This window comes from Stegodyphus dumicola, chromosome 7 (genome assembly GCF_044657685.1).
Source record: "Stegodyphus dumicola isolate Sdum_Otavi_A_Nest chromosome 7, ASM4465768v1".
Classification (NCBI taxonomy): Eukaryota; Metazoa; Arthropoda; class Arachnida; order Araneae; family Eresidae; genus Stegodyphus; species Stegodyphus dumicola.
In genome coordinates this window covers 37,972,403-37,985,163 of record NC_140774.1, presented here as the reverse complement: position 1 = coordinate 37,985,163, position 12,761 = coordinate 37,972,403, and the positions used below count along the sequence as shown (strand labels likewise).

The following is a 12,761-nucleotide window of genomic DNA, read 5'->3' as shown; positions in this document are numbered from 1 at the left end:
GATTGTTGTCATTGAATTTCATATAATATTTCATAAACATGCTTTTTGATTTATAGCAGAGCTGAATCTTGATAAACCTACTGTAAATCAGAAATTCATTTGATATATCTAATATACTGAATGTTACAGCTTAACTTGTCTAGATTTATATTATTAATCAACAATCAGGGACTCATTCAGTATAAGGCATATTTTTAATAAATTACTGAATATATCATTTAATATATTCAATATTACAAAGTGAAAAATATATGTAATATATGTGTATTCATAAGTAATGTATATCAGTGAAAACACAGTGGACCTGAAGAATGTTGAGGCTTTTGCCCAACTGTGTGCCATTCATGCAAAGTACAGAAAAGTTTATAAATATATTTTATGTGTATGTTTATAATCCATAAATGTTGCCAAAACTTCTTCATTTTTAACTTCTTACAAGTTTTAATTTTTTAAATGGATGAGTAGTAACCATGGATAGTTTTAAATCTTGCAGAAATAGTTCTATTGTTGCAGCACACCAGTAGCTGAGCAGATAAGAAAACAGAATGCTGCTGCTCAGCCTAGATTCAAATCAAATGTGTGAATGAGTTGGCTGATGCGATTTTTCATGGTTTTCTCTGTGCACAATATGAAAACATGAAACTTTGCATTAAGTACTTAATGAACACTTTCTTTCCTTCCCTTAGACAGGTAGCCCCAGTCTACTTTACAGTAATCTAATTAATTTTATCTATTATCACCACGTCAAGTCAAGAGAGCAGACATGGCTTTAATTTTGCGATGAAAACATTCATCGGTTTTTCTCCCTTTTAAAACTGTTTGTTGATTGGAAAAGTATTTTATAAATTTTTGACAGTTTTAAAATTGAGAAAATATTAAAGTATTAGTAAATGTAACAAAATATGTATGAAAATTATGTAATATATTGTGAATGATTTTTGTCTCGTAACAAACATTAGTGTTCTTATTCAGAAAGAAGTAATGAAAGATGATGGTTGGTATGGTTTGGTAATCATGGTAAAGTGTGAGAGCTATCTGTCTAAGGGTAAAAGTGCCTTCTGGTGGACTTTCTAAGGAAAATTAATTAAATGCCATTAGCTACATATATGCAATTTCTTTTAATCATTATTTATGTTCATTTAGGAATGTTAATCATTTTTATCAGGGAAGACCGAGATTTTACTGAAGGACAACATTTATATATTTACAATTAATTCTAAAAATAAGTTTGCATCATAACATCAAAGAGGGAATTTTAGGCAACAAGAAATCAGGTTTTGTGTGTGTATGTGTGTGTGTTCATCATATACAAAACCTATTATCCAAGAAGTGAATTCGTGTCCCATATATAATCAGATTAACTATCTCTACACTTTTATATTCAGCAAAGGCAACTATACTAAATCATGTTATAACTCTTATCATATTTTTAATCATTGTATGTATTACAAATATTTCTTTTAATAACAATAAACACTGAAACAATGCATTAACATAATTACTATGATTAATATAAAACATATTACATTAGTAGTCATGCTTTTTCTATAGTTTATCTTGCTTTTAATGATATAAAATCAACTTTTAAAAAAAATCTACTAATTTATGTTCTATGCAGATAATAGTATCTGAATTTTTTTAGGACCAAGTGAAGATTTGAAATATTATCCTGAAGCTTTTTTAAACTAACATTAGTAATTAGCAACATTTAGAATATACAATAATGTAGTTTCAGTGTTCAGATATGTCTGAATTATATTGTATTTGTGCATTGTCTGGAAAAAATCTGGTTTGCTTTAGCAATCAGAATTATTAAAATGGCATGGTTTTTAAAACTAGACTTTTCTGATGGAATATCTGGAGCATTTATGGCATTTGGATATTCAAGTGCTAAAATGAAATCTGCTTCTTTTTAAAACACTAATTCAGTAATATTCATTTTCCAGTGAGAAATAGAAATTGGAAACTATCTCGTTTAATTTTTGAAACTCTGTTTCAGTTGTGAGATTAATTTTTTTTTCATTTCTGTTATAAAAAAGTATTTTTCTGAAAAATTATTTTTTTTCAGTTGATTCTTGACAATATGATTTATTAACACTTTTTTCCTCTCTATTCTCCTCATATTTTCTTGTTAATAAGTATCTTTAAAGCTAAATTTTCAGATTTTTCAAGAATATTTTCTGTTCCCATAAATAAAAAGCTATTCTGTCTACTATTATGCATGTTTTAAGGGAAACTGCTTCATATTTCGATAATTCATTAGGGGTAATCCACGAAAACATCTATGTGCAGTCAAACCACTCACTTGGATATGAATTCAGGTTAATCTATTAAGTTTACAGTTTTTGAATCTTTAAATTATTCGACTGCAAGGCTTTATTTACCTTCTCCTTTTTCTTGCAGTAATAAATTTCATAGAGACATATATAAAAATTTTTAATTTGTTCAAAGGGGTTTAGTTTCAACCCATTATAGGATTTAGCATTGGATGCCTTGTATAAATTTGAATTTCATACAGATATGAAGTAATATAAGATACATGATAATGTAAGTTATATAAGCTGAAAATAATATAAGTTATGTAATATGATTTTTCTGTCTATATTTAAATACTTAGACAATCACAACTAAATTTTTTATTTGGTTTGGTTAATTATGAAAAAGTGCTGTAGAAAGTAGAACATTTTTCTTTGCTTTAAATGAGCTAAAGATATGGATGGAGCTTCCTGATACATGTCAAAAATGAAAATTAATAATCATAGTTTACTTTTTTTCTTTTCTTTTTTCTTTTTCTTTCTCTCTTCTTCTTCTTCTTTTTTTTTTTTTTTTTTTTCTTTTTGTATTTTAGAAATTCCAAAACTAATTTGGTTCCACTTCTTACTTGCTTCACTCTCATCTTTTATTTGACAAAAATATTGTAATTTCCAAGTTAAGCCTTATCTGCGCCCTATTAGTGTAACCTCGTGATTTATAAATGTTCAAAGTTTTCACATATTTTTGTATGCATAGAGCTGTACTTAAAAGAAAGTATAGATAAATTTTAAACTTTCTATTATGCCAGTTGTTTCATGTTTGTAGTTACCAAATTGTTCCTTTGGTGCTCATTATTAGCTATGTTGATATCTTCAGGACAAGCTTTGTATGTTGAAGACAGAAAATTTATCTATTGTTTGTTAATTTTTCAAGGCTAAGATATTTTAGTGGAAGCTGGCTATGGAGCATTGGAGTTCCAAATTTATGTGCTGAAATTAGTTATAGTTAGAAATACGCTAAATATTTTTGTGTCTGTCAGTTTTTACTGTGTAACTTTCGAGGTAAAAAAAAAAAAAAAATTATGGGTGGAATTCTAAAAGTTTCTTTGGATGTTTTGTCTCCATTTGGGAACACACATCTAGCTCAATCACGCTCTTTCCCAAATGAAATTATTTGTTTTATAAACTTCCGCATCTAATTTGTAGGATGATATTTGGCAATTAACAAGCAGTTATACTGGTTTGATAATTTCTATGGTTTTTTTTGCATAAAAAATTGTTAGAAGAACTGAAAATGTTCCAAAAATTAAAATTTTTCAGAGAGCAGATTATTTTTAAAATCATAAATTCAATTATTATTTATTTTTTGCATTCTGTTCTGTTTTTTGCTTTTGCATAATTTTTACAATTTACCGTATATTACCTGTAGATGACGTAAATAAAAGTCAATCTACAGGTAATATTTTGCTGCAAAAATTTAGATAAAACTCATGTATGAGCCTAATTTAAATCTTGATATAAATTCAGTTATATATCGCTAGAAGTATGAATAATGGTTGTATTTTCTTCCCTTTCCTGTAAATGGCCAGACTCTTTGGACATTTAAGCTAGTTTTCTCACCGAAAGCATAGACCAAGGGTAAACCAATATTATGATGGAGATGTGGATTACAATATTATGTGAAGATGGGGAAAGGACAACACACGTGTAGTCGAACCTTGCCCCTATCGGATTGTCAATCACTGCCAACCACTATATCGTGCAACACGGTTTAATCATGTACTTTAGATAAACTTATTAACTATTACTTCTGTTAAATAGTAATAATTCGATGGTTGTTGTTCACTTTTCAGTCAATAAGAAGCAAATTATGAGAAGAAGACTTAAAAATTTCTAAAATGCCTGAACGGGAATGTTCATCATTCTTTCTTGAAATATAGGAGCAGTATAATTTTGAAATGTTACAAATAGAAATATGGACGACATTCCATTATGTTTCGATTTCCCTTCAAGTCATGTGACCCACTAGTGGCTGAGCGGTAAAGCTGTTGAACACAGGTAGTTCGACCGGGTGGTAGAGAAAGAGTAATGGCCTATAGTTAGCAGATAATACATGCTATTAACAGCTTACTTGTATTTTTAGGCTGTTTAATATAGAGAATAAACTCAATTAGTTATGTAAATTAGCGTTCAAAACAGAGAAAAAATAAAAACATGAGAGCTTTCAGATTTATTATATTGTGCCCTGTTTTTTTCCATACAGTGTTCCCATTGCTCGCTTTGAAATCATTGAATCTGTTAATCACAAATTGGATAAAGTTTTACAAAATATGAAATGCACGATAAAACAAGTTTGAAATTATTAACTCAGGCTTCCAAGTGTCCATATTCAGGTGGAAGACTACGTTATTCAAAATTCTGGGATAAGGCGGCTTTGGGCTAAAAATGTTTAATTGGCTGTTGTATTTAAATATTCTAAAGGGTTTTTGTATTTCGATAAATTGGAAGCAGAAGATTGTACGAAATACGTTGTACACGAAATTTATTTTTGCGATTTAGCAATATATTTTTAATAGATGATTTAACAATATTTATGTATTACAGATTATGTATAATGAAATTACGTACTGCTGTGGATAAAAACAATTCCTAAACATTGCGACATGATTTATTATCATTGCTATTGTTCCATGCATTTTCTTATTCTTTTCACGTTTCCCATAGAATTATTCTGATGGTTTGTGATAATAATTGTTCCATCGTTCTGTAATAAGCTTTGTTTAGACCGGGTATTACCAACAAGGGTCGTAGCTTTGGGGTAGTTGAAATTTGAAAGGGGTGAATGATGATCAAGGGGGCGATATTCGGATATGCGCCAACAGTTGATTGGTGTAATTCCATTAATTTATCAGCAGCCTATTAATTAGAAAAATCATTAATAAATATTATAATTAATTATTTATTGATATAAAGCTATATCGTATATTGAGAATGAAATCCCAAAATAAATATAAAGGAAAATATATTAAAATTATTATGCAAGAAAAATTTATTGCATTGAAGGAAGATGTTTAAGTTTATGTTATTCGAAACACATGGGTGTGTAAAGTTTTGGAATGTAAAAAATCCTCTGAGACAAATTTCCCAAGATAAAAGTGATTACAGAAACAGAATGATTGACCTTTCTTACACAGCGGAAGCAAGCTTTAGTCAAGCCAATAATTTACTACAGAAAACAAGAAACATGTTGAATATTTTTTAATAAGACAATTTAAGAATAATATGAAACGCAAAATTATGTGAAATATTAAAAAAAAAAAGCATCAATACATCAAGCGCAGCTATCACATTAATTAAAATCAAACTTGTATGCAAATGAATGTGTGATCTTGTTTCTGAAAACTGATTAAATTTATAAAATTAAAATAATAATAATAATAAAACAAATTTAATAAACTATGTTTCAAACCCTTCAGTGTTCAGTCTAATTGTTATCTTTAAGTTATTTATGAGTAGTTATTTATATAAAGCTTATGTTATTTACTGTATATTGTAAAGAAAACCATTAAGGGAGGTCGATGCAAAATAAAAATTGGGAGTCCCTGGTTACAAATTCCGATTAATCGGAAGTTGACTGTATTTAGCTTATTCATTATGATTTCCAGCGAGATAAAAATTTAAGTTTTTTGATAATTTTTTACCTATTTAAAAAACATAAAAAATTATTAACTTATCTGAATTGTCGTCATTTAAATACAGATCATGATTTCACCCTGTTGTTTGTGTTCTTTTAAAATATGATTTCAGTACTATATTATTTAAAATTTAAACTGAGGTCATTTAACCCAAATGATATAGGAAGTGACTAATCATCAATTTGCCGATGTAGTTGACGCAAAAGTTTGAAAAAATTTTAATTCATTTCTCAACTTCACAAAGTGACAGCAATATGAATGTCTAGTTGTCTAATTTGCTTGTGGTACAGATCTGATTTCAAAAGTAATTCATTAGCTTTGTGTACATGCATATAAACTAGTTGTTTCTTATAAAAGCGTATAAATAACAAAAGATTTGCATATTTAGCAAATTTTCTATTTTAATTGTTATCCATCAGAAATAAGAAAGTAGTCAAATTTATTAACTTGTTTTTTGGAAAACAGTGAAAAAGTGATTCTGTATCTACTCATATCATCGTTGAAGATGAAGAAATAATGGAGTAAAGGAAGAAAATCATATACTAGATTGGCTTGAATGAAAAACAAAAATTATTTCAAAATACTGTTTGAATGGTTAGTAATTAACAATGGTAAAATTGTTGCTTTTGTTTACCAAAATTTAGATTTCAAAAAAGAAAAATATTGCGAAGAAATGGGTAGAAATTAAAGTAGGCCTAATAGAAACACTCGTAATGAGTCACTTGTTGATAATAAAATGATTGAAATAAAGAGCGTGACAAATAATTATTGTCAAATTTAATCTATACAGTAAAAAAATTTTTTTTTCATAACTTTAAAAGTATTTAACTCCGATCAGTATCTGTTCGCAGGAAAGTTGACAGTGCAAAAGATTATCAACACGTTCTAGATTTTCTGCAATTAGAATAGTTGAGTACATTTCGGAATGATTAACATTAGAAATATTTTTTAAGCCAATAGATTTCGTATTTGAAAATTTCAAACTTCCTATAGTGTTGTGTCAAGAGCGGTATCGAAACTTAGATATTTTGTTATTTATCTACAAACTGAGCTTTCAGAGCCGTGAATGATTTTTTATAATATTTTGTAAATTTTCTCGTTGTTGAAATATTCAATGGACAGTATGCAGTTTACCAAAGGATCTTGCTATGTGAAAAACAATCCAACTTTACGCAAGCATATTGTTCCAAACGGTAAATGTTAAAGAATTTTTTAAGCCAGCTTTAAAATTTAAAAATTTTAAAAGACCTGACGAATGATTGTCAATATCCTACACAGTTTGGGTTGGGTTATTTGAATAGGGTAAAGCACACGAGGGATATTTGCCTAAGGGGTAGTATACGTTTGTGGAGAACTTTAAGAGAAACTGGCTCGTATTCATATACAAACCATTACACATTAATGCCCTTATTCCTTACACCTAAGTGTCCAATAGAAATTATCATTTCTGGCAGAAGTTTTACAAAACCGCAATATAATTATTATAAAAGTTTAGTCTTTAATCATTAGAATAATCTATATTATTAATAATTTTAAAAATTCTCAGAGCTGCATGAATCTAAAATTACTTTTGTGTTAAAATTCAAAGGAATGTGAAGGATTAATGGGTGAAAGCAAGAATAAATTTCGTAAATTACGCGTGAAAAATTACTGAACTGTTTTGCGATATCTTTAGAAAATTAATTATTGCAGCATAGTAATTGTAAAATAAAAAAGTGAAAATGGTAAAGCAAAAATTTAAACTGTAGAGTTTAAAGCGAATTTTAATCTTTATCGTCTAGAGACATATGGAATATATAATAAGAAAAACACCCATGTCCCATAAAGAGTGAAAAAAGGTTACAAATATTATATTTCATATTAAAGAATAAAATAAAAATAAACGATTTCTGGGATTTCGTTGATACGGCTTTAATAAGAAGACTGTACAACGAAATTCCTACTAGTGTAAAGAGATCTAATAGAGAGATATTTAATAAGTAATGGTAACACACAAAATGCTATAAAAACGCCCCTTTGGGCGTAATGTAAAATCTGAAAGCTTTCAGATTTTTTCGTTTTTTTTTATTTATTTTTCGTTTTAATTTAGGAACTACTTTGATATACCCCCTCAAAACGAAAATTTGGCGACTTTTTTTTCGCCAAGCAAAATACCTGTTTTTGGCGCCTTTTTTTTTCTCGCCAAGATGGATTCTCGCTAAATACAAATAATTAGTACATAAAAAATACAGAATCATTAAATACAAAAAAAAAAAAAAAAAAAGAGAATACCTAAAAAATACAAATAAATGACACTGAATAACATATTATATACAACAACACAAAAATTTTAATAGATACAATTGAAAATACGTGTCAGCAATCTAATGAAAAGAATTATTTACACAGAAATTTTGAATTCCTCCCAATTTACCACAGCAGCAATTTCAATAAATTTATTGAAACAATCAACATTAGCCGCTAAACATGATTTACGAAACATGTACATCGCAAGGTAAAATTTATAATCTGCCTTGCGATTGTACGTAGGCAAAGAAGCTTTAACATGCCTCCACGTACTTTCAATTGTATTTGTATGACACCCGGAATCGGGGGTCTACAAATGTTAAAGAATGATTTACCTTTAAATGCTCAAAACCCTCATCCGTCAAACAATCATAACTTTTCCAACAATCAGAATAAACAGACGTACCTGGCTTAATCCATTCCTTAATTACCGACAACAACGTCTCCTGAGACCTATCATGCACAGCAACTAAAAGAAACCTTACCTGATCCCCTTTCAACACCACCAAAAACCCCACTGATCTTCAACACTATGACCCCTATTGTACTTCCTTTTGCCAAACTCCACAACAACACCATCACCACCTACCTTCTCAGAATTCTCCTCAATATAATTCAAAATGGTCTCGTTAATGAATTGCCTCCAATCTACTAAAGTAGTACTAGAGAAACCATACTCCTCTGTAATCCTACTTGTCTTAGTGCCTCTCAAAATCTCATACGTGATCAACAAATCCTCAAACAACTTAAGCTTAGACTTCGAAAACCAAGAATTATGCCTTATCGACATTTCAGTATTGCACTGATTACCACCTACCATTTTGCTACAAACATACATAAATCCATCCGAATACGACTTCTTCAACTTCTGTTTCATACCAGACCCACATTTCTTACACACTGCAGCCTTCAACAATCCAACCTCCATCAAAAAATCAATTAACATCTGCATATCCTGAGCCAAATGATGCAAAAATAAACAATTAACAATACCTGGTTTTCCAACTGTCGGCCTACCCGACGAAAATGAAGCACAACTATCAATTTTCCGACTCAAAATTCCCTGAAACTTTTCAACAACACTATATACAGTAGGCATATTGAAAGCTAAAAGATAAAAATAATTAATAGAAAAAAAAAAATAATTGGAAAATAAACCAGATTTGCAGCAAAATACAGAAAGTCAGAAATCCGCTTGATCACTTCACAAAGAAATGGCGAATGAATGAAATGGCGGTAAAACATATATGAAATCCAAAAATTGTTGCCACAAAACTTTAAAAAAAAAAACTCAAAAAATGGTACAAAATACAAGAAAATACTAAATTTGGCAACAGCAAAAACCTAAAAGCTTAAAAACCTAAATTGGCAACGCCAAAATAAGAAACAGCAACCTTAAAAAGTCCGTAGAGAGTGCCAGATTTGGCGCGTAATTTTTTTTTTGGGGGGGGGGGTTATCAAAGTTGTACCTTACACATATCAGAAATGCATGAAATTGTAAACTTTTAAACTTATTTTTTAAATGTATCAAATAAAATTTAATAAATAATAATATCGGATTTTATATTACAAAATTTGCGCTATTATTAAAAAATTGTACATGAAAAAGTATGAATATTCAGTTTTCAGAATACCATTTGTAGATCATAGGAATATTCATTGAAATTTTTTAAAAAGTAATAAAATATTCTGCAAATTCATACTTAGCATGATAGTAATAATAATATATTATTATCATTCCAAGAGTAAACACTCAGGGCTTATAAAAACTGTGAATAAAATAGATATTTAAAATAATTATTAATAAAATTTTAAAAAATGAACAATTAAATTTAGAGCAATAAAAATATTAGTAAATTAAATTAATGATAAATGATCAATTTTATAGTGATACTGCAAATAGGTTCTGAAATAAAAAAACTAGTGCTCATCTCATTTGAGTTTCAGTTAAAATTACGATTTCATTCACAACTGAAAAACACAGAGGAACCTGGCTTAAGGATAGCTTTAGGTCTATTTTAATTATATTTTGTATCAGAAGGTAAATATTTGAGCCCGGATAGCTCAGTCGGTAGAGCGTTAGGCTTTTAACCTAACGGTCCAGGGTTCGAGTCCCTGTTCGGGCGTTTCCTTTTACTTCGATCATTTGCAACAAAACGCGATGATAAATTCGAAGAACTCTTCCTCCATTTTCAGTCTTCTATTCGGTGATTCTTATTGTTAAGTCTGCAACAAAATACTGTACTTTATTTTTGCCTTACTAGCACTGTCGGTAGAGGGTCAGGTTTTTAACCTACCGATCCCTGTCCGGGGGTATGCAAGAAAATGCCATGATGTATAAGTTCGATTTACAGCCCAGGAGCCTGTTAACTGAATTTTGTTAATTCTAGAACAGAGAAGTAAAATTTCTATATATATAGCTCTCTAGAAGTTCTCGTAAATTTCTCTGGAAATTTAAGTAACTGTTGTACAAATGTCCAAGGAATGCATCGGTTAGAAGCAAATTAGTATATTTCCGAAACAAAACGTCTAGGAAATGCTCAGAAACGTCCAAGAAATAAAATAATCAAATCATCCTATGAAGATATCCCGATGTCTTTCACGCTACATGCAGAAAGTCTTCCACTAGCTCTGTGTGCCTTTCATCCATACTTATGTATTTGATATGTGTATGTAAGTACTTATTGTATGAATGTATAGCAATGTCTTTAAAGAATAACAATAATATCTTTAGGATATTTTCTTCATTTTCGGTATTATTTTTCTATTAAATTAAATATTGAGGCGACGCATAGTATCACATTCACGTACTGCGTTTCTTAACCAATGCTTGTAATCCTGATTCCTTTAGCACACTTTCCCAATGGGGTTGATGAAATTTTAAAGATGGCCAGTGATGGTCAAAGCGTCGACTGGGGTTCGATAGTCGAATATGTATCAGCAATTGATTGGCATAACCAAGATCTCATTAATTACAAAAAAATTATTAATAAAATTGATAATTAATTGTTCAGCGATACAATATTGCGTCATATAGTAAGGAGAGAAATCGTATAAAATAAACATAAGAAGAAAAATAGATTAAAACATTAAAATTATTTAATATATTTTGAAAATCAATATTATATTTTTTTTAAATATATAAATTTTTTTATGCAATAGAAAGTAAAATGAGAGAACACGAGAAAACACTCCTTCCCTCCCCCCAAAAAATTATAAAGAATGCAAACCTAAAATGGTAAACAAGAAACAGGCTGAATATTTTTTACGAGGTGATTTAAAAGTTAAATTAACCAATTTTATGCCAAATATTAAAAAAATTGCATCAATATCTCAAGTGCATTAATTAAATTACTCATTTATTAAATCGAAATTTTGTGCAATTAAAATCTGTGATTTTTGTTTATAAAAAACTCCTTACATTTGTAAAACTAAAAATAATAGCAATAAAAATAATTTAACATAAATCAAATAGACTTTTTAAAAAAACTTTTATTGACATTAATCTAATTGGTATTCTTAAGTTACTTATTTCGTAATATTTGTATTATGATTTTGTTATATACTGTATATTATTAAGAAAAATGTAAGGGGGGCCAATGAATAAAAAACATTTCTTTATAAGGCGAAGATGTAAGAAAAAGTTTGAGGATCCGTGCTTTAGCGTTTTCAGCTTTAATGATTAATTCCGAGAGATACTGAAAGATACCAGGATTTAATTAGCCCTTTTAATATGGTTAAATTAAAAAGTTACCAGATTTTATTCCCAATTTGATGACACATCCTTAAAATGCATCAGTTTTTATTGCAAGACCGAAGTTTTTGACAACACAGAAGTTCAGAACTTAGTGATAACCTCCAGTAACGTTTGAGTTGGTCTATCTTTAAAAATATTTCTTCATTTTTCTAGGATTAAGTTAAATTATATGTATATTGCTAAGCACATGAGGGATATCTGCTCAGGGAAAAAGATGCCTTAATGGAGGACTTTGTAACGGAAACTGGCTAGTATTCACGTTATACACAGGGAACTAAAGGGCAGCAAACAAATAAATTTATGCGTTTCCCCAAAGCTTGAGTTGATTGACTTGGCCTACAAAAGTGGTAGAAACGAAGTCACAAAAGGAGTAGGCAATAGTACTAGTTGCTTATTACGAGAATATGAGTCAGTGATGTCACACTCTCAAAGATTTCTGGTAGCAAAAAGCAAAACTTGCAGTATATTAAACTTGGGAAGAAACTGTAAAAAACGCCATGTAGCTAGACCTTTTGCGTGGGTTCGAACTACTGTTATTCAGCGGTCTTAATCACTCGTCCACTGGTGGAGTCATTTCCCAGAAATCTGATAATTTAAGGATGGACAAAAAATGTCCTAGCTTCATCAACTTGCAGAAATCGTCCTTTTCTGCTCTCTGTAAGTACTTAAGAGTTCGTTTTACACGTTAATATGGAACTGCGATTATATCACTTACGATGAAGATTTATTTCACTATTGTTAGAATATTACACTGACAAGTCTATTTCAAAT

At 29.4% G+C, this 12,761-nt stretch overlaps 1 non-coding gene across 1 annotated transcript; it reads left to right on the top strand.

The window, feature by feature from the left end:
- The first annotated feature begins 10,286 nt into the window (after positions 1-10,286).
- TRNAK-UUU (transfer RNA lysine (anticodon UUU)) lies at positions 10,287-10,359 on the top strand. The gene has a single exon. It is a non-coding gene; the product is annotated as a tRNA-Lys (tRNA).
- Positions 10,360-12,761: the final 2,402 nt, after the last annotated feature.